The sequence below is a fragment of the Lissotriton vulgaris genome, chromosome 3_1 (genome assembly GCF_964263255.1).
Source record: "Lissotriton vulgaris chromosome 3_1, aLisVul1.2, whole genome shotgun sequence".
NCBI classification, from domain to species: Eukaryota; Metazoa; Chordata; class Amphibia; order Caudata; family Salamandridae; genus Lissotriton; species Lissotriton vulgaris.
Genome location: NC_141689.1, coordinates 283,589,435 through 283,612,790, shown reverse-complemented (window position 1 = coordinate 283,612,790; position 23,356 = coordinate 283,589,435). Strand labels below are relative to the sequence as shown.

Genomic DNA, 23,356 nt, shown 5'->3' with positions numbered 1-23,356 from the left:
AACACTTGTCAGGAATTACTCACAATTCATCACTCTCCTGCCTAAATACCGCCGGACCTTAGCGGTTTCATTGCTCCCCAAAAACGGACCAGTTTTAGAAATATTTGGGCTCATCTGGCTGTTGATCTCTGCCTGATCATACCTCCTGCAGCCGATTGGACGCTGCCTGGGGGGCCGCCATCTTAGGTGAGGAGCTGGAACAGGGATAGCAGTCTAGTGCTAGGCCCCTCCCGCCCTCCTGCCCTCGGTCACTACAAAAACCCCTTGTACCCACATCCCAATGATTGCGATTGTGTGTGTGGGATGCTAGTAAAATCGTCCTGAGGCGGAAAGCCGGGACTTACTGAGTGTACTTGACTGTTATTTTATATTCGCCGGATTTTAAATCACTTTCGAACACTTGTCAGGATTTACTCACAATTCATCACTCTCCTGCCTAAATACCGCCGGACCTTAGCGGTTTCATTGCTCCCCGAAAACGGACCAGTTTTAGAAATATTTGGGCTCCTCTGGCTGTTGATCTCTGCCTGATCATACCTCCTGCAGCCGATTGGACGCTGCCTGGGGGGCCGCCATCTTAGGTGAGGAGCTGGAACAGGGATAGCAGTCTCGTGCTAGGCCCCTCCCGCCCTCGGTCACTACAAAAAGCCCTTGTACCCACACCCCAATGATTGCGATTGTGTGTGTGGGATGCTAGTAAAATCGTCCTGAGACGGAAAGCCGGGACTTACTGAGTGTACTTGACTGTTATTTTATATTGGCCGGATTTTAAATCACTTTCGAACACTTGTCAGGATTTACTCACAATTCGTCACTCTCCTGCCTAAATACCGCCGGACCTTAGCGACCAAGCGGACCAAGAGCAACAACATTGTGGTAGGGTCACCAGGGCTTTAATTAGAAGCTTTTTCAATATTATATGTAACAAGATATAGTTGCAGCTTATTTATCTTATGCAACTAATAACCATTGACAAAGCCAATAGTCCTTACTTGTGGTAGGTATGGTGTTACTTATTGTCTCACATATCAGGATGCAATGACAGAAACAGCAAAATACAAGTTGGGCGGCACACTATACTAAACAAAGATTTTTAGCACAAGTGTTTAAAAGCCACGCCCCTAATTAGTGGACACGCCCCTTTGAGAGACCCCCCAGTTATTTCATCCTACTTAAAGCCCTGATCATACCTGTAGTATTGCGGCCCTAAACCTGGTCCCGACATAATAGGTGGATCCTGTCATATGCGATAGTAAGTCTTACATTTCTATTTGCTTCCATTAACACACCGTCTGTGCAACAATTCCACAACAGCTTCAGATCTGAAACCTGTATAAAAACAATATCAATGTAGCACACCTGAACACCATACCATCTTCACTTAGTTGTAAGTCTCCTGTGGCTAACACACACTGCAGCATTGTTTTCACTAGGTTATCGACGTGGCTGTATGCCAACATTTTAGGGTCTGCAACAAAATGGTCCATGCCTTGCAAATTGAAAATTCCTCAGTACTCTTGGCAGCGCCTACAAAATGACTAATATTAGGGTTCGCCAGCCAAAACAACAAGTAAGAGTCTTTATTGCTTCATCATAGAGTCACAAGAAAGTGCCTAGCATGCGGTGTGGTGCTCAGGGGATGTGACAAAGTGCACCAGGCCCTTCATGTAAGTCTTGGCTGCTTACCCTCCTCCTGTGAATACTATACTTACAGTGTCGATGTTTCAAAGTAAAAGGGAGAAAATAGCTCTCGAATGCACTCACAAAACTATTAATTAAGCTATACGTAAGCAAAGGGTGAAAAATGTATCTCTTTGTTGAAATGTGCTATGAATAAGTTATTTAGGGCTAGATGTATCAAGATACACTTGTGCGATTCTCAAATAGCGATTTTTAAGGAATCGCTATTTGAGAATTGCAAAATAGTATGTATGTAGAAATTCGCTATTTTGTAGCGATTTCTTAAAATTCCTTAATTGTGATTAGCAAATTGCTAATCGCAATTAAGGAATAATTTCCCATTCATTTCTATGGGCCAGGAGGCCCATAGGAATGAATGTGACAGTTTTCTCAATTTGCGATTCGCAATTTGCTAATCGCAAATTGAGAATAATTTCAAGGGTGCAAGGGTGTCCAAAGGACACCCTGTTGCACCCTTGAAATGAGCATGGGTGCGCATCTGGTGCACATACATGCCCTAAGGGCATGTATGTGCATCACATGGCACTTTGAAAAATGCAAAAATGGGCATTTTTCAAGAAATTCGCAAATTACCACCAACTTGAAGTTGGTGGTAATTTGCGATTCCTTAGGGACAATTAGCAATTTTTTTTTGCATCATACATTGCATTTAAGAAATCGCAAATTTTGCGATTCCTTACATGCAATCGCAAAATAAGGAATCACAAATTTGCGATTCCTTATTTTGCACGGAAATTTGCTACATACATACCATTATGCAAATGTTGGCGTTTGCGAACCTATTTGAGCTTCATACATCTAGCCCTTACTCAGCAAATGCACAGCTCTCTGTCTAGAGAACACATATGCAGCAGTGATTGCCCTGGCCACTTAGAGGAGTCAGTGCATGGTACTATTTTTTTTAAAAAGGGTATACGTATTTCAACACCTTAATTAGACTTAATGCCATTGTATAGGGAAACACTCAATATATCATAGAAAAAAGGGGTAATGTGCTTATGTCCGGCACTGAGTGATCTCAAAGGGATAGGTAACCTACTATCAGTGCACATGTTCCCATGCTGCCATTACATCCTGTGTGTGCAGGTTTAGTCTGCCATTATGACCTGGCAAAATAAAATGAACCTTTTGCCAGGCCCAAACCTTCCTTTTTACTGATTATAAGTGACCCTTGGGGTAGGCCCTAAAAAGCCTACAGGGCAGGTTGCAATTTATTTAAAAAGTAGGACATGTGCTTTTATGTTTTACATGTACTGATAGTGAAAAACTCATGTTTGTTTTTCACTAATTAAAGGCTACTTCTCCCATAGGATGACATTGGAGTTACCTTATTACATTTAATGATCTATAACTTCCAAATGGGAAAAGTTAAATAGTTCATGTTTGATGTCTTTGGAATTGTAATGAAAAATCACCTTTAATGGTTTAGTCAGATTTGTATTACAATTTTGAAAATGAAACTTTTAGCAAGTTGGCATTTTCCTTCTTTAAACATTTAGTACTTACACCCTGTGTCTGTGTCACATGATTGGGTGTAGTTTGCAGTTAGGCTTTGTGTATTCCTCCAAGATAGCCACACACAATAGAGAGCTCAGGGATGCCTGGATAGGCCATCACTGGCAGAAGGGGAGGGCAGAGCAGGGCACAGCCCTACTTACACTTGGATATGCTGTGTCTTGTCTTCACACAAAGAATTGCATACCCCGTGTAATTAGTCTGGAACCAGGGCAGGAGAGGCAGGAAACCTGAGCACTTCAAAGGGAATCCTCTGGAAGTTTCCCCCAGATCAAAAAAGGCACAGAGTACACATAATGGAGCTCAGACACAAACTCTTCAGTAAACATTTTGACGTATGGAAGACTCTGCCAGGAAGAAGCACTGCTGTGCTGACCTGCTGCCCTGTTGCCTGGGTGATATTGTCTGGACCTGCAACCTGAACCCAGGCTCACCAGAGTAACTCCAAGGGCTAGTCTCTTATACTCAGCACCTGGACTCTGCAACTGTGAGTTCTTCCCTGCTTTGTGGTGACACCCCAGTCCTGGGCCCTTGGAAGTGGGTCTGAAGGTGCTCTGCCAGCAGAACTGATGCATCACTTTTGCTGTGTGGCGCAAGCCTGAACAGAACTGATTCATCATCTTTGCTGTGAGGCTTCTTCCAGCGCAAGGACTTGCAGCTGCCTCGGAACCTTCGCTGCATGACACATCACTAAAGCAGTCCCTGGCCACGAAGCCTCTTATCGATGGCAGTCTCGATGACAAACGAAAGACATTGCAAACCCAGCAGTCTCTTCAGAACCAGCTAGGTATGGGACGCACCCTCAAAGCAGGACTTTGCGTTGCAAGCTTACTTCGTCAATAAACTCCTTGATGTTGAGGCAGGACCTCTTTTCGCAGGCTCACAGCTTCTCTGAACCAATGAATTGCCTCGGTTGAGTGATGCATCCTCGACGAGGAACTTTGCAATACTCTGCAACCGGGATTTAGGATACTCTTGTTCAGTGGACCTCCTGTAGCCGACCCGTGACCCATTGCAGTCAGCCTGAGCTTGTGAGTTTGTGCCAGTCTAGCGTGAACAGATATCCACAGTTGGCACTTTGTGCTTTTTTGAGCACTATTTTCACTAAATCTTTAAAATTGCAAATCTTCTGTTCTACTGATTAGATTTTTGTTGTTTTGGTCTTAGTTTATTTATTAAAATATCCTCTATTTTCCTAATCTGGTGTGGGATCATTTTGTGGTGCTTCGTCACTGTCTTACCGGTGGAAGTGTTGTAACAATACTTTACACATTGCCTCTGAGCTAAGCCTGACTGCTCTTTGCCAGGCTACCCATGGGATAAGCACAGGTTAATTTAGAGTTTGCTTGTGACTTCACCCTGACAAGGATTGTGGTTCCTGCTTGGGAACGGTTTCACTCCCCTCAACGAAAAACCCAACTTCTCACACATATTCTCAACAATCTTTTTATTAGTTAAATCATGTCAATCTCATTAATAGCAAACCAATGTTTGTGTAATCATCAACATGTAATAAATATTGTTTCTTACTTAATGACAATTACACATGCAATGATACTCAAATAGTATTGTTAAATTTGATTCAAATATCTGTAACATGTTGATAATGAGAGAAATATTGGTTTGGTAATGGTGCACGAAGAATAATGAGATATGTGTTTCAAATATTTATTACATGTTGAAAACTACATAAACATTGGCTTACTGTACATTATATTTATATATTGTAACTAATAACATTTATTTTGAAAGCACACAATATGAATTTGTTCAATTTGTCTCAATGTTCACACATAATTGTACAACAACACAAAGGAGGCTGGTTAGGTTATCTGCCAAACACAGGACACAATACAAGCTCCTCATCCTAGTTTGTTTTCAAAGCCATTTATTGAACTACACTTCCATAACTGTCACAATTTGTTACTCATCAGGAACTTTTTTGCTCGTCCAACCTCCAGCTCCTAAAAATATCTTATCTGATTGCTCTATTTTTTTTAGATTCAAGAGAGCTCAGCACATACCCATATATTTAGAATATCAAGAATGATATAGTACATTCCATAATTTTCAAATAGGAAACAATGCCAATCACAATCACAATGAATAAACTGCCAAAGAAAAATCAATTTGCTGGAGACCTCTGTTTATGAGAAAACTTTCTTCTTTCTTTATTTTGATAGGTGAAATTTTCATTCAATTATTAAAAACATGATACATGATCATAGCCGCCGCAGCGCGTTTCGTCTCCACGAGACTTCTTCAAGGTCTTTTATTCGTACTGTCAATTAAATTCTGCATCAGTGAGCATCCAGTGTTTGCATTGCATATTTCTATCACTGATTAGATCGTGCTTGCCAAAAAACGAAAGGAGATGGTCTCCCAAAATGATGTAATTCTGCCTCAATTATCATTTGTAGAACGAAGCGTTCCATCCAGTGTCCGAGTTTGTGGGAATACAGGCAACATTTTTAGTCTACTAGGGCGGGATTTACTAAGATTTGGTGTTGGGTTGGGTCATTGTTTTGACACTGTCCAACCCACAATTTATTTTAGTATTTACTTAGCCACGCTAAGCCTGATTTGTGCAATTTTACCGCCTTGCATTACCTTGTGTCAGGTAGGTGCTCCATGGATGGAGTTGGGCCTCCACCCTTGGATTTTGGTACATCACATATTTCCTAAAGACTTGTAACATGGGTTTGCGTCAAAATGGTGCGTCTACCCCAGGTTTGTGTACTGACAAGAATTATCTGTATTTCTTCTTGGTACTTAATTTTTGGCATGTGTGGCAAAGAGGAATAAGCCTCAAAAAAACCTATCCTGACCTTAACGCAGGATCCCTTGGAATAGGATGCAAGGGTGCCAGCATTGGCACTGGCTAATCAGACACAAGTGTGCCAGCGCTAGGAGAGAGCAGAACTGCAACATATCTTTGTAAATATGGCACAGTTCTTCTATCTCCCTTTCACGCAATGCAGTGCAGCAACTTTAAATGCTGCGCTTTGTGAAATGTTAGTAAATATACCCCCTCGTGTTCCTCATTTTTCTCTTCCCCCGTCCCCCCCTCATTGGTAGGCAGGCCGCAAAGCTCTATTTTGAAAACGCCACTGTTCTTGTTTTGCAAGCAATTATTTAACAGTTTTTTTAGCACAGAGAACAACCCTTGCAAACAGAGATTGTAAAAGCATAATTTATCAAAATATGGGTTCCAAAACACACAGCCAAACTCTACATTCAGGGGCGTAGCTTGGTTAGTAGGATTGAGGGACAGGGGGGGATTTTCAGATTTTCCAACAACCATGCTGGCATATAATGTTCAAATACATTATATGACTAACAAGGTGAATGAGAGGGGCCTAAGGGGAAGTGAAAGGGAGAGGACTGTGGATTGATAGGAGTACTAATTGAGACAAAACAGTATATGTTGTCACTAACTTGACTTGACTTGAATTTTTGCGATTGTGTGTGGGCTAGTAAAATCGTCCTGAGGCGGAAAGCCGGGACTTACTGAGTGTACTTGACTGTTATTTTATATTCGACGGATTTTAAATCACTTTCGAACACTTGTCAGGATTTACTCACAATTCGTCACTCTCCTGCCTAAATACCGCCGGACCTTAGCGGTTTCATTGCTCCCCGAAAACGGACCAGTTTTAGAAATATTTGGGCTCATCTGGCTGTTGATCTCTGCCTGATCATACCTCCTGCAGCCGATTGGACGCTGCCTGGGGGGCCGCCATCTTAGGTGAAAAGTTGAAACAGGGATAGCAGTCTAGTGCTAGGCCCCTCCAGCCCTCTCGCCCTCGGTCACTACAAAAAGCCCTTGTACCCACACCCCAATGATTGCGATTGTGTATGTGGGATACTAGTAAAATTGTCCTGAGGCGGAAAGCCGGGACTTACTGAGTGTTCTTGACTGTTATTTTATATTCGCCGGATTTTAAATCCCTTTCGAACACTTGTCAGGATTTACTCACAATTCGTCACTCTCCTGCCATAAATACCGCCGGACCTTACCGGTTTCATTGCTCCCCGAAAATGGACCAGTTTTAGAAATATTTGGGCTCATCTGGCTGTTGATCTCTGCCAGATCATACTTCCTGCAGCCGATTGGACGCTGCCTGGGGGGCCGCCATCTTAGGTGAGGAGCTGGAACTGGGATAGCAGTCTATTTCTAGGCCCCTCCCGCCCTCCTGCCCTCGGTCACTATAAAATGGAGCCCTCATCCCGGAGGCGCAGCGGACGGGCACAGCGGGCGCGCTGGCAGTGCGCCAAAGGCAAGCCCGCCTTCGCCCGTCCGCGCCCGTCCGCGCCCAGGGGCCAGGAACCCTGGTCAACTCACCACCTATCCAGCAAAGATACTCAGAGAATTGCAGTTCTCAAACCCTCCATTATTGCCAGGTGTGCTTGAGCGTATTGTACACCTGGAGATTTCCAGAAACTTACCGGGCCCATGTACCCGGACTGATCATGGTACCATCCACCCCCGCCCAAAGGCGCCCCCACATGTATTAAGCAATGAAACGCAACTTCGAGTGCTCTACCTAAACACTCGCTCTATGGTGAAACGCCAGCTAGACCTATTTCTCCTGCTCACTACGGTTAAACCTGATGTCTTGCTATTAACCGAGACATGGCTCACCCCGGACTACCACCCGGATGTTCTGGCGGCCCTCCCTCCGGACTACTATATCCTTAACGTAAATTGACCTCTGAACCGCCCCGGAGGAGGAGTAGCGGCCATCATACATAAAAATGTTAGATTCCTCACCTCCGCCGCCTCGCTTACCTTACCTGGGGTAGATAATATAGTCATTAGCTTGGAAACTGAAGGTGGTGCCCTCCCTCTTGCACTACTCTACCGCCCCCCTCAGTCGATGCCATCGTTCCCCCTTTCTCCGAGCGAACAGGTAGCTGACCTGCTCACCCATCACACTAGAATCGCCATATTCGGCGATTTTAATTATTGGTTTGACAACGACCAAGCGGGGCCCCATGCTTCTGAACTTTTTGAAATTCTGACCAGTCTTAATTTGACACAACACATTACCTCACCCACCCATATTAAGGGTCACATCCTTGACCATATTTGGGCTCACAACCTCGCCCTGTCTCGTCCAATTATCTCCCCTTGTCTCTGGTCAGAGCATCACTTGATAGAGGTCACCATCACGATCAAAGGGAGGATCAAGGCCCCTACCCTTCCTGGCAGACTGTGCCGCAAATGGAACTCCTATGACTCCCAGGGGTTCCTTGACTTTGTGGCCAACACCTGCCCCACTATTAACCCGGAATCAGGCATTGACTCTATGGAGGACGGGATAACCACCTGGCTGCAATCAGCTAGTGACAGATTTGCCCCTCTCACTAAATTTGCACATAACAGACACGGCAATTCCCATCACTGGTTCTCTGAGGAACTCAAAGCACTAAAATCAAAGCTACGACACCTAGAACGCAACTGGAGACAGGGCTACTCCAAGGAGCACCGCGTAGAGTTTGTGAGGGCCCGCAATGAATACAAAAACGCAATTACCAAATCAAAGGCCTCAAATATCTCTGAAAGAATTCACTCAGCCCGCAACAAATCCAAAGAAATCTTCAAAATCATGAATGATTTTTCATCACAGAGTACTCCCACTCAGGCCCCAACCCAAGAAACCTGTAATGCGCTTAACACCTACTTTATTCAGAAAATTGCAGATATTAAGAATGCTATCTCTCCCTTCATCCCCGCCAGCCCATTAGACTCCTTCCCTCTCAACCCCTGCTCCCTCACCCAGTTCCCAGCCATCACTTCCAGTACTCTTTCTGAGCTCACTACCCGCATCAAATCAGGATCCCCTAAGGACTGCTGTCCTCCTCCAGTCCTCAGGGCGGTCTTCTCAGCTTTACCTCCCCCTCCTGAACACCTCCCTGAGCACTGGCACGGTCCACAGTGCGTTCAAGGAGGCCATACTAGTTCCCCTCCTAAAAAAAGCTGGAGCTGACCCCGCCAACCCTGCCAACTACAGGCCCATCTCCCTTTTGCCTTACACCTCTAAACTCCTGGAGGCCTATGTGACCACTTGCCTGTCGACATTCATAGAGAGTTCTGGTTTCTTGGAACCTAACCAAGCTGGCTTCAGACCAGCACACTCTACTGAAGCAGTCATCCTAAAAGTCCTTGACGCTCTCCGGGAGAATGCCGACAGAGGGTCCCCACAGGCACTGGTTCTCCTGGATCTATCGGCCGCGTTCGACACGGTGGACCATGACATCCTTCTCCACCGTGTCGGACAGGGGGGCATCCAGGGCCCTGCCTGGGAATGGATTAAGTCCTTTCTCTCGGGCAGAGTGCAAACAGTCCATCTAGGCCCCTTTACATCAAACAAGGTACCCACTGCCTGTGGAGTCCCTAAGGGATTCTCCCTCTCACCATTACTGTTTAATTTATACCTTCGGCCGTTAATCCATTCACTGCGAAACTGGAAATGCACTGTCCTCAACTATGAAGATGACATGCGGATTATCTTCCCCTTAGACACCCCTGATGTCGCATCTGATTTTCAGGCAGTAATGCTCCACTTCCAACAATGGATGATATCCAACCAGCTCAAATTAAATCCGGAGAAAACGGTACTCATCTTGCCTGGCACAAGCCCTGCACATTGGGGCCCACACTTCTGGCCAAATGAGCTAGGTACACCTCCCAGCCCGTCGAGCTCTGTAAAAAGCCTCGGCGTTACCATCGATACCGACCTCTCTCTTAAAGCCCATGTCGTAGCCATCATCTCATCCAGCATGTTCCAGTTATGAAAAATTCGTAAAATCTCCCACCTGCTCTCCCATGAAGCATTGGTGCAAATTTTCATTTCCCTTGTTCTCTCCCGCCTTGACTTCTCCAACTCTCTTTACTGGGGCCTACCCAAGTCCCTGCTCCATCATCTCCAGATGGTGCAGAACCAGGCAGCAAGGCTCATTTGTAAAGCCCCTAAATGGCAATCTGCTAGACCCCTTCTGTCCAAGCTGCACTGGCTGCCCATCGAACAAGGGGCTGCTTTCAAAATCGGCTGCCTAACTTACAAAGCCCGGCAGACCAAGTGCCCGGCCTTTTTGAAATCTCTCATCAACTCGCACTGCCCGGCCCGTAACCTCCGTTCTGCCCATCTCCACCTCCTCACCACTCCGGTGGTTAAACTAAAGAAACTGGGTGGTCGCAGATTCAGCTATCTGGCACCCAAACTGTGGAACTCCCTCCCCTTACAAATCAAAACCTCTGACACCCTGCTGAGCTTCAGAAAGAGCTTAAAGACCTGGCTCTTCTCGAACTCCCACTAGCCCTCTGCCATCACCCTCAATCTCAATCTCAGCGCCAGGAAACCTCCGGTGTCAGTGCGCTTTATAAATGAAGCTTAACATAACATTAACTAACTATACATTTTTAAGACTTTCTTAACAGGGAGAGGGTGAGTGTGTTTGCGTTTTTGTCTGTCTGTATGATAAAATCCGACAGACACCTCACCATACTCGACTGAAAGCCCCTACACCCAACTATTTCTCATAAAATAGATTTACAAGGGGGCTGTAACTCCACTAACACCCCCTTGAAGCTACATGTGTATACACCTCATTTACACATCTAACTACAAACTTGTGAACTTTAGTTCATTCCTAATGCACTTTTAATATAAGCTAGGACTGTGTTAATATACTGTTCTGACTCCAGTCCCAGCCCATGTGGGGGTAGTGGCTGATAGTGGGACGAGATGTAGGTTAAAATATATTTAAGTGGATATTCATTTATGGTTCAAGTTTGGGTAGTTTTTTTTGTAGCCATATCTACCCATCTACAGATGTATTTTCATCAAAAACTGATCCTTTCAGCACAGCTACATCACTCTCAGCAAATGCAAGCTGGCCCCCATGCCATGGGGTGGCCAGTACCTTTTTTGATTGACAGAACCTAAGTCCCCAAAGCTGTTATTTGTTGCTAAAAATTAAGGACCTTAATGCACTGGGAGTTTTCTCTCAGAGTGTGGGGATGCCATGGTTTAGATGTGAGTCGTGACCAAGAAGAAAGAGCACCAGATGACATGTCCTTAATAAGACAGAGCTCGTTTCAAACGTAAAAAGTGGGGTGGAACCACCTTTTCTACCTTAGCTCCCACTTTCTGGAACTCCCTCCCCGATCACCTTCGTTCTGCCACTCATTATCTTTCTTTCCGTAAAGACCTAAAAACGTTCCTTTTCAAACAGGCCTTCTCCGTGTAACTTCCCTTCTTCTCTACGACAGGTTTTATTTTTGCCTCAGTTGCCGAACTCTCTACTAGCGCCAAGAAACCGTACGGTGCACGTTGCGCTCTATAAATGTTTTAAATTGGAAATTGGAAATTGGGTACAGCCATTGGGCTTGTTGGCATTGGCCCGCTGGCTAGATGTTACTGATGGGAGAGCATCAGAGCTCCAAAATCTGAAACTGTGCCTAATTTGTAAAAAAAAAAATAAGTGCAGGGCCCTTGTCAGTTGGCTGCAGCAGTTTGCACCATACACTGCCACTGTACTTACACAACTACTAACCATCACACTGATGCAAGTGTGACAATTCAGACTGTTCGAGGCCTATACAGATTAAAAAATTGCTTGGTTGGCAGGTATTGAATTACCAAACAGCTGCATTCCTTCTCATCTTGAAATTGCACAAACAGCACCACCATGTGTCAGCTATCTTAAGTGTAAGTTCTGGCAATTAAGTGAGGGTGCTAAGCACCTGAAACCACCGGCTCAATTCAAGCACTGATCAGAAAACATTTCTAAACGAGGTGAGCTAACCATGGGACTGATGAATAGGACCTGCCCTGATTGTTGACAAATGTCCTCATCTTCCAGTCTCTGAATGAGGCTCTGAGTAAACTGGAAACTGAGCAATGCGAAAATTTCTTCGAATATACAGACATTTGTGAAATAATGAAAACACTCTTTTCTGTTATTCTGCAATGGAAGTAATTAAAGGTAATTAAATACTTAAAGTCCCTTACTAGAGGAGAAATAATATATTTATTCTAGAAGGGATTCTTCGTTCATTCAAATTTATTTTGCCAATCGTATGTCCCATCAAAATCACATCTCAGTCTGCTCTTGCTTGCAGTCCCAGTACCATGTGATCTCAGATGACAAAGCTCCATTTCACATTCTTTCATTAATTAAGTGGAAATCAACTGTATACATAAATACACAAAATTCGACCCTTGATACCAATAACAGAGACGCAGAATCATGTTGTCTCCGTCAGCTGTAAACTGTATTCCAGTAGAGGGCTTGTATATCTATGTATAAAAAAATATAAATTGCAAAAATTGAATTAAAATCTTACAGACTGGCAGGACCTTTCAGTTAGGCGCATTAGAGAACTTCTGCGCATCTTTTCCAAGGTATGTTCCGAAAAGGATATGAATTTCCTCATTTTATTTATACCTCAGACCAGAACAAAACAGAAGTCATCTATTTTTCATCTTCCCACAAATCAATACTCTATCAAGCAGTTCTCGGCTCCCCAAGGAATCTGCCCACAGAAAAGCTCACGTCAAGATGAGGGTGTTTCTAGCGGAATCGAAGAAATTGTGAGATCATATTCATCAAATATTGTATCAGCGTGTGATAGAAAAGATAAAACGACTTCAGGTAAAGGTATCACACAGAGACGTGCACACATATGTGTGCGTATACTGTATACACATATATTGACAGGCACTTCATATAGAAGTATATGCAGGGTCGTAGCTTGGTCAGGAAGATTGGGGAAGTGTGAAATTCAGAATTCTCAACAATCACGTTGGAATATCTCGTGAAAATTCTTCATATGAGAAGCAAGGTATGAGGGGGGCTGAAGGGCAGTGCATTAGGAGTACTTAAAAAAATATTTTTAAACGAAATCATATTTTTTAAGACCTTCAAAAGAGACAAGACAGTGTGTGTGAGAGAGAGATAGTGTGTCTGTGTCTGTCTGTGTGTCTCTGTGTATATGAAAAATCCCAAGTGAAATCTGAGACACCTCACCATAACCGACTGCAAGCACTTGTACCCAACTATTTACTACAGAATACAATTTTTAGGGGGGTCTAACACCCCAAACACCCCCTGAAGCTAAGCCCCTTAATATATGCATATTGATTCATATCTTTGCACACAGCGATGGAAATCAAGAACTAGAATTTCAGTGCGTGGCAAAGAAATCCAAGGTTATATTCCATGCAGAGTAGGAGATTCAGAAAGACATCATTTTGGTCAAACAGATCAAATATGGTGAGTCGATGGCTTATGTGGCGAAAACCTTGTACAACACTAGAATAAAAGGAGTGACGCAGAGTTCGCCCAATGCCCGCTGTACTTTGGTGTGAAGAGTGAGAATGAGGTCTACATCTGAAGCCAGACACAATCTGCACCGCAGAGCCTGCTTTCCTCTCTCTCGGGGTAGGCTATGGGAACATTTAGGATTGTCAAAAAAAGAAACAGAGGCCCCTGAACAGGGAGTGTGTTTTCAATCACTACCCCCAAAAAAGTGGAGACACTGAGGTCCCACATGAGAGAGTGGGGGGGGGGGGGGGGGGGGGTGAGCTTGCACATAAACATGATGTTTTTCGGCACTGCTGGGTTAGGAGGTCAGGGTCGCTCGCCGCACCAGCTACTGTGGGTGGTGTAGCCTGTACTGCACTATCGTATGGGAAGTGGCTGGAAGGTTGTAGGTTTATTCGCCACATTGCTGTACCCCAATATTTGATTTGTTTCTAGTCTGTGGGGCCTTTTCACAAGGGCATTTTGTAGTAGCAAAGTTGTCTTCCTTTAGTGCTTTTTTATTTACTCAAACTTGCCTTTGTGTGTGGCCCCAAAACATCTAAAATGAGAATAAAACTGTAATAATAAGGGAATATGCAAATACCATTAGTACAAATAGAATGAACTCTGCCCTTTTTCTAACTTCTTGTAGTACTCTCTCCCCTGCTCATAAATGCTTTTGTGAAGCAGGCCCATGGTCTACCGTGTTGTAGGCGAAGCCAATATCAGCTTTTTTATACTGCTATCAGAACCTTTCAAGTTAGAGATTATAATGAATAAGAGAACCTTTGTGAATGTCCAGACACCATGCAACGTTGTCTTTTCTGTGCTGGAGATATCCATGTTTGTATCTGCAGGGGAGTGGTCCTAATACTGCTCCAGAAAACACCTAAATCTGAGGGACACAAGCAGTATAGGATATTCATAGGCATCTTGGCAACATGGATGTTTTTTCAACAAATATGTGGCCTTGATGGTATCACAAGGTGGACCCTGTCTCCCGCTAAATCTCCTGAGAGACTAGAGAAAAAGCAAGGTGTGGAAACAACAGAAAGTAAAGCGGGGTCTAGATCGCCTCTTCACTTTTTTATGTCTTTTCTGCTCCTTCATGAACCCTTAAACCTGTGATGGCAATGGTAGGATAGAGGGTCACCAATGAGGCAACATAGGAGTTGCAGATGGTATCCCTAGCTGATGCTCATGTCTGCTCAAGGTGAGGTACCCTTTCAAGCAAACAGATGTCTACCGGGGAAAGAGACAGGGCAAGGCACACCGCTGGTTCCTGCCCTCACAAAGTCACGCAAAGTGAAACATTGTGGAGTAAAGCTTTCAAAACGAATTTACTTTCTTGCTCAAAGGGTATTTTGCACCGAAAAAGTGTCTTTTCCCAGAGCAAATAGCGTTTTAGTCAGCTTTGGCCCCATAAGAAAATGTACCAACCAATGTAAAAGCGTTTTTCAATGAAAACAAGATGCAGGAGCCTATATTTATTTCTTAGTGGTACTTTTAAGTATGAACAAGATGCAAGAAGGTTTAAGACCACAGTATTGAACTTGAGAGAAAATAATTCGCTTTTTTAACTGGGACAGGAATTGTAGCATGGTGATATGAAAGATGGGGATAGGGGATGTGTGCAAAACGTCTAGACATTTTGCTCAGACAGCTAAGGAGCACAGGGAGTTATACCAAACTCATTTAGGGGCACCTTCTCAAAACTGCTGCACCCACTTTCAAGGTAGAGGGTTTCCTGGAACAGAAGAAGAGAAAAGGACAGATGGTTGTATGCTGGAAGAATTCCTGCTTCCTGATAGAAGGTCTCTGGAATGTCTGACGCCAGCTGTTTAATGAACTGTTGGACCTGAAAGGCTTCCCTGAGAACCAGGAAAGGTGCTTCTTGTAGATGCACAAGAATTGAATGGAATTATACTGAATAATATGTTTATTAAGACACTTCTCCATAAGACAAGTGCATAGTAATAATAATGATATTCAAGGATAAAAAGGTCCAGGTCAGGCCTTAAAGACCCTGCGTAAAGTGGACCTTCTGTCCATCTGGAAAGGAAAGTGCAAAAAGTCCAAGAAACAAAAGGAGTTCTTTCCGCTTGAATGAAATCAATACACCTGGTGGTGACTAGATAATTGGCTGTGACATGATTGGAAGTGGGGAGAAGCTTTTTTCACGCTTCAGCTCTGGCCTAGTGTACAGGGAGACGTCTCTGATAAGGGAAGATTTGTCAGAACCAGCCAGCTAAATCATAGCTCTAATCATGTATCCATTGAAATATTGAAGCATCTTGAAGTGTAACAATTTGGTTTAATATTTTCAAGCCTGATTTGCAAAGCTTTTTTAACAGGAAAGTATTACCTTGGTGTACAAAAAGTTCAATAAGTGAGGACACTCCATATGTCATGCTTCACTGCGCCTCCTTTACTGCCAGCCTTGCTTCGTGTAAGCAAGGACTATAAGTACAAAGTGCATGTTTATGCACTGCTTGCAGGTTTTCAAAATATATAAAGAAAAGGCACTGTCATTTACAATGCCAATAGCTCAAACTCTCGCAAATGCAAGACCTATTGCATTGCAAGTGCTTGTTATTATTTCCCTGTTGCAGGCATTTTGTTTTGGTGTCCTTCTGGCGGCTGCTAATTGACACGTATCAAATGTTAGACTGGTGCAAGACGTCTGACTAACGTATAAGTCTTGTGAAACCTTCAGCTGAAAGGTACATTGTTGGCCTACTAGTCTAATGATACTCTACATGTTGAAACTAGATCACCACTGGGAAAGAAGGGATCATATTGAATAGGAAGGCTGCGATTAAGGATCCTTGAGGTTCTAGGTGATAAGGGGCGAACTTAGACTAACTGAAAAGGCGGCCGAAAGACTTCATGGATGGGCAGAGAGCATGGTAGAGATGAAATGTGAACACTTGGATGGACAGGATGGAAGGTTGGGTAGACGGACAGACAGGAGTGAGGGAACTATCATACTTGGGTTTCGATGAGCAGAAAAGAAACACATAAGACTAGAATAAAGAGTAAAGGAACAGATGGGCACCAGAGTTGGATTGGGTGGAGAAAATAGGCCACGGCATAAAAAAAAATGGTCCCCATTAGAGCATGAAGTAGCTAAAAATGTACATGCACAGACGGAAAAAAGGGCACTGAAGAAAAGAGCAGGGAACATATAATAATGCATTTTACAGCTAAAGATAAAAGCAGGTGCTGTGCTGAAACATAAAGTGTGGTGCCTGTGTTGCAACTATGAAAGCGGGCGCCGAGCTGAGCATAAAGTGCGGCACCCATGTTGTAATTATGAAAGCGGGCGCTCTGCTAAAGATTAGTGCCTCGCCCATGTATGTAAAGTTATGTGCAGCAGCCCATAAAGCTCCTGCTGTTGCTAAACAGTACCAGGAAATAAAATAAGTAGTCCCGAAAGGAACTGATGAACACCTACAGCTTAAGTTAACTAGAATTAGTTGGTGCTGTCTTGGCATAAAATGGAAATGCCGTGTGGGACTACCAACCAATATGGAGCCAAGACAGAAGAGCAACGTAGGAGTGAACCAATCCCAAGCAGCAGGTGGGATTACACCCCTTACAGTGATTACAGCGAGTCTTTCAGACCGTGCATGAGCGCTGCTTAGGCTCGACCTACAAAGAAGCACCAGCTAACGTGCATTGCATAAAGAAAGTAGCTGGTCCACCTCCAGAAAATTTGACACTTTCGATTTGTACATATGAACATTAATATTTCATATTTGTACATTTATGTGCACAGGGTGTGATTTTTGTGAAAGGCATTAAATGAGTTATGCTACCAAAATCATCAGTAGAATCCTACGATTGGGATAGTTTATGTTTTCTTTCTGAATTGATACACTTGAACCATCCTACAGACCAGAAATGCAATTGTTTTGCAATATTTATTTTTATTTTTATTTTTACTACAGTTTGCTAGGGTTACAGGTTACAATAGAAGAGGGGATTTACAATAATTTTAGGAGTCGGACTCTCAGCGTGCACCTCTTACGAAATCAAGAATATTGTCTAGAGTATTCCAATCTTTCCTCTTCTCTAATGTTCCAACAATCCCCACAACTTTCCAAGTGGTTGTCGTCCCATCCCTCTTATCTCACCCCACAGGCCCTCGCCAACAGCCAAACAAGTTAGATATTTGTCTGTTACTTTAGTTTTCCCCCCGTTTGTTTCTCATTGTCTACTGGATATTCTACTCCCAGTACTTTCAAGAACTCCCCCAAGGTATGAAAAGAAAGGTGTGTGAGCACCCGAAATGTATAACTCAATATGAAGGAACAACAGATGTGTAATGAATAATACAGTGTACCACTTCCATGCTCATGTGTCATAAATACACAGAATATGCCACTTTAGAGTTGGAATATGATTATTAATCTCTAATTATCGGAGGTTTATGTGCAAAGGATATGTGTTTTTTTACAGCTATCCAATAAGTCCTTTTAACAAAAACCGAAGTAGAACCTGTGAGTGGTACAGTTCCTGTTTCCTTCTGAACTGACTCACTTCTAATATTCGTAAGAGAACACCCTAGTGCCCGAAATTGCAATTTTTTCAAAATAAACACTTTCTATGCGTTGTTTTTTAATTTTTTTGTTGCTCCTCACATTATACAAAGTGCCCCTTTGAGTACAACAGTGATGCGTGCCTGGACTTTGTAGTTACAGAAGGGGAAGAGTACGCTTGCACAAGGGCGAGATCTCAAGGGAACAGTCCCTGATGTGCACAGGGGCGTGGCCCCATTCATACCAGGGCATCCTTTGCCTTTCTACCCCCACCATATTAAAGATGCGGGCTCAATGGCAAAAGAAGCAGTCTGGGGGCTCAGTGCGCGTGCGCACACAGAGGTGGCGCTGAGTCACTCTTAGTATCTCACCATTTGGTATTACTGCATTCAGATCATGCACCCCGCAGAATGCGCGCCTACATGGGACACAGTTGACCTTCATTCCTATGATTATGAAACAGATTCACTTCCCTGTTCTATATTTTGGGAGAGGTGAATGTAAATGGTACTTAAAGGAGATGTTGCTTTCAGAAACTGACATGCTTGTTTAGTTTTTTTTTTTTAAAACCTTCTCATTTAAAGCAGATGGCTCTCCATCGCCTTGACAGCCCTCCTTTCGCGGTATGGGAGGTCGATAGTGATGTGCCAATAGTATTTAGAGAGATCGGCTTTCTGCCTAATAGATCACACCCCTCGAGCAAGTTAACAGAGGTAATGTGGTGTCCTCTCCCGAGATCAATGCATCTGAAGACTTAACACACAGCCACTTTCTAACTTCTGGTAAAAAACAATGCATTGCCCTGAAAAATGTCACAGTGAGAGAGCTCTGACCTTCCGCATGTGCTCAGCTCTTTCTCAGTGTTTTCTCAGTTTGACCAGTGTTGCTGCCAAACAGCAGCCTCTCTAGAAGTGTATTTTAGGGGCAGGAAAACATTGGTCCACGTATAAAACTGATGGGCCCTATAAACTTTCTCTCTCTGTCTATATAAATACATATACATGCTTACAATGTTTAAATCTGACTTTGTGCATATATAACTATACATGTATATTTAGATATAGATATACACTTAGATTTAGATATTTTTAGCAAATAAGAATGTTTTGCCACAAAAGGGATTTGGACAAAATGTCTGGGGCAAGGTGGTGCCTGCTCTGTGTCGCCATCTAGTACATTTAGCAGCTGTGGTGGTGGAGCACAAGGGGTGGGGGGGGATGGGGGGGGGCATTCGAATATAGCTGTGGCACGGGCCCTATCTGCCCCCCCCCCACCCCCTCCGACCCCTCTACAGTCGCCCCAGCTGTCGAAGAGGAGAGGAAGACATTCAGGGCACGAGTCGGGGTACCACGCGGGTGGACGGCATCCCCCCACTTATTTCCGAGGGTTTTTCAGGGTGGACGCCGTCCACCCTGCTAAATCAAAACCGCGTCCACCATTAAGAAACGGGAGCGCGGCGCACACAAAGTAAATAAAGCATTTCCGGGTGGGCGAGTGGATGGCTGAATTCGGAAGTTACCAAGCACGCCGGTGGTCACCACGCCCCTGCACCTACCATTTGTCCGTAATTTTAACCGGGCACAGCCTGCCCACACCTCCCTTCTTGACTCCGATGCTGTATGAAAGCTCAGACCCCCAGCAGCACCGTAGAGGCACAGCGGGATGGCAACCCTCACACCTCCAGCCCTTGATGAGCTGTTAAAAGGTGCTTGAAGGTGACTGAGAGGGAGGGGCTGCAGGTTCAGGAGCAGGAGGCATCCATTCACACGCAAACAACCCTGAATGCGTCTTGTATCTGCTATTAGAGGGGGGCTCACACATTCCATTTCTACCCAGGGCCCCAAACATCCGAGACTCGGCCAGATTACACCCCTGATTACACCGAGGCAGCACCTGCTTCTCTTCACCAAGCTTAATTACTGTCACTAATTTGTAAGCAAACCTCGGTTCTTCAAACATGCATAATGTAATACAATAAAGAAATGGCACAATCGCACCCACACTGATTAACAAAGTATGGAGGACAATCAGTTCAATCAGTTCTCTCGGAGTATCTCCTGTAAGTACTGTACATCACAGTGGGGGATGGCATTTTGGACAGAGAGCCTGTCTTCTCGTTGTCTTGTGCAGGAGGGGGCGAGAAGCCCAAGATGATACTAGAATACTGCATGCCCACCCCTGTGCCCACCCTGGTGGATCACGTTCCCTCTCCTGTGATGACTCCTGCTCCTGTCCCCCCATGTTGTGGCTCCAGTCCACCCCCGCCTGTGATGGCTCTTGTCCCCCCCTGTGGTGGATCCTGTCTCCGCCCTGGGTGGCTTCTGTCCCAGTCCTGGAACGGCCCCTGCAGCGAGGGTGAAGTTCTTGATGGGCCTCTTCTCAAAAGGGCTCAGCTCAAAATTAATATGGAAAGGTGGGCGTGTAAGTAAGTGAAGGGATGTGTAAATGGCTGGATGAATTAGTGAAAGGGTGAATGGATGAATGAAAGATTGAATAAATGGATAATGAGAGAGGATAGATGGATTGATGAGTGAGGGGAAGGATGGAGAGAAAATGTAAATAGCTGGATGTATGGGTGGAAGGGTAGCTGGATGATTGATGAGGGGAAAGATGGATGAGGGGAAGGATGAGGGATGGAGGGGAAGGATGGATGGATGAGGGGAATGATAAATGGATGAGGGGAAGGATGGATGGATGGAGGGGAAGGATGGATGGATGAAGGGCAGGATAAATGGATGGGATGGATGGATGGGTGAGGGGAAGGATGGATGAAAGGAAGGATGGATGAGGGGAAGGATGAAGGATGGATGGATGAGGGGCAGGATAAATGGATGGGATGGATGGATGGGTGAGGGGAAGGATGATGGATGAGGAGAAGGATGAATGGATGGATGGAGGGGAAGGATGGATGGATGAGGGGCAGGATAAATGGATGGGATGGATGGATGGATGGGTAAGGGGAAGGATGGATGGATGAAGGGCAAGATAAATGGATGGGATGGATGGATGGGTGAGGGGAAGGATGGATGAAAGGAAGGATGGATGAGGGGAAGGATGGATGGATGACGGGAAAGGATGGATGATGAGGGGATGGATGGATGGATGGATGATGAGGGGAAGGATGGATGGATGGATGGATGGATGATGAGGGGGTGGGTGAAAGGATAGATGATGAGGGGAAGGGTGGATGGATGGATGAAGAGGGGATGGATGGATGGATGATGAGGGAATGGATGGATGATGAGGGGGTGGGTGAAAGGATGGATGGATGATGAGGGGAAGGATGGATGGATGATGAGAGGAAGGATGGATGGATGATGAGGGGAAGGATGGATGATGAGGGGAAAGGATGGATGGGTGATGAGGGAAAAGGATGGATGGATGAAGAGGGGAAGGATGGATGGATGATGAGGGGAAGGACAGATGGATAGATGATGAGGGAAAAGGATGGATGGATGATGAGGGGGAGGATGGATGGATGATGAGGGAAAAGGATTGATGGATGATGAGGGAAAAGGATGGACGGATGATGAGGGGAAGGATGGATGGATGATGAGGGGATGGATGGATGGATGATGAGGGGAAGGACAGATGAATGGATGGATGGATGGATGGATGATGGGTGGGTGAAAGGATGGATGGATGGAGAGTGGATGAAGGGATGGATGGATGGGTGGGTGAAAGGATGGATGGATGGAGAGTGGGTGAAGGGATGGATGGATGGATAAGTGGGTGGGTGAAAGGATGGATGGATGGATGATGAGTGGGTGGGTGAAATGATGGATGGATGGATGGATGATGAGTGGGTGGGTGAAAGGATGGATGGATGAGTGGGTGGGTGGATGGGTGAAAGGATGGAGGAGTGGATTGGATGGTGGGTGGGTGAAAGGATGGATGAGTGGGTGGGTGGATGGTGGGTGGATGATGGGGGGGTAGGTGGATGAGTGAAATGATGGATGGATTGATGGATTGATAAGTGCAAGGGTGAATGAATGGACATATGAGTGAAAGGGTGGGTTTAAGGATGGATGAGTGAGTGAAAGGGAGGGTAGATGGACAAAAGGATGAATAGATGTGTGAAGGAGTGAAATGATAGATGGATGAGTGATAGGGGCAATGGATGGATTCATGAGTGGATGAGTAGATGGATGGATGGATGGATGGAAGGAAGGCTAAGTGAAAGGGTCGATGGAGAGAGAAAGGGAGGATGGATGGATGACTAAAAGAGTGGATGGGTGGAAGGATTAGTAAGTGAAAGGATGGCTGGATTGGTGAAAGGGTAAATGGCTGAATGGATGAGTGAATGGATGGATGGGATGAAGAGTGGATGGATAAGTGTACAGATGGATAGGGTGAAAGGGTGGATGGATGGATGGATGGATGGATAATGGAGGATGAGTGAAAGGATGGATGAGGGGATGGATGAAGGGATGGATGAGTGAATGATAGATGGAAGGATACATGATGGATAGGTTTGCAAATGGTTGAATACTTTTGGAAATGGCTGGGCTTACTTATATACTATTGCACGACCTCTGTTGTGTCTGTAAAACGTACCAATTGTCCTGAAGTTTTGTCCTGAATTTTGACCTCCTGTCCTGAATTTGTGTCCTGAATTTTGACCCTTTGTCCTGAATTTTTACACTCACCGTCCTGAATTTGCACCAATGCCAGTTGGTCACCCTAATTCTTTGTGCGGTAGAACCGAGGCTCTTTAACACAGCAGCATGAGAGTGACGAGAGAGAAACCTGGCAGAGTGCTGCCAAAGAGCTCTCCCACTCAGAATATTTCATTATTCAAGTGATCGGGAACAATTAAGGGTAAACTGAGATGTGAAAAACTAAACACAATGCGATGCGGCTGCACGAGACTTGAGGAGTTAATTAAGTATTAGTACTAGCAAGTGTGCTGTAAGTTAAATTAAAACATTTTACATGCACTGTGCGCCTCGTGTGTGTAGAATCAGAGTCCCACTAGACCCGGCCCTGCCAATTAAGTGCCGGCGCTAAGCACTGGCACAAATTAAGCCCTGCATTGAACAATTGACACCAGGCTACAAAATGTAAGTAGTATGATGGTGTACCCTTGTGTGTTCTTCTGTGTGTCGCTGTTTCCACATGGAATGTTTAATGATGACAGCAACGCCCCCTTCTAGTTTGTGTTGTCGGTCTGAATTGTATAATTTTGTGGAATGGGTAGGTGTAGGATGGCGCTGGATTGTTCATTTAAACATGACTCCATGATGACGTCTGACTTGGCATTACGTATGTCAGTATATTTT

At 44.6% G+C, this 23,356-nt stretch overlaps 1 pseudogene; it reads left to right on the top strand.

The window, feature by feature from the left end:
* Positions 1-8,096: 8,096 nt before the first annotated feature.
* The window catches only part of LOC147726328 (uncharacterized), a 65,244-nt pseudogene continuing 49,984 nt past the window's right edge, over positions 8,097-23,356 (top strand).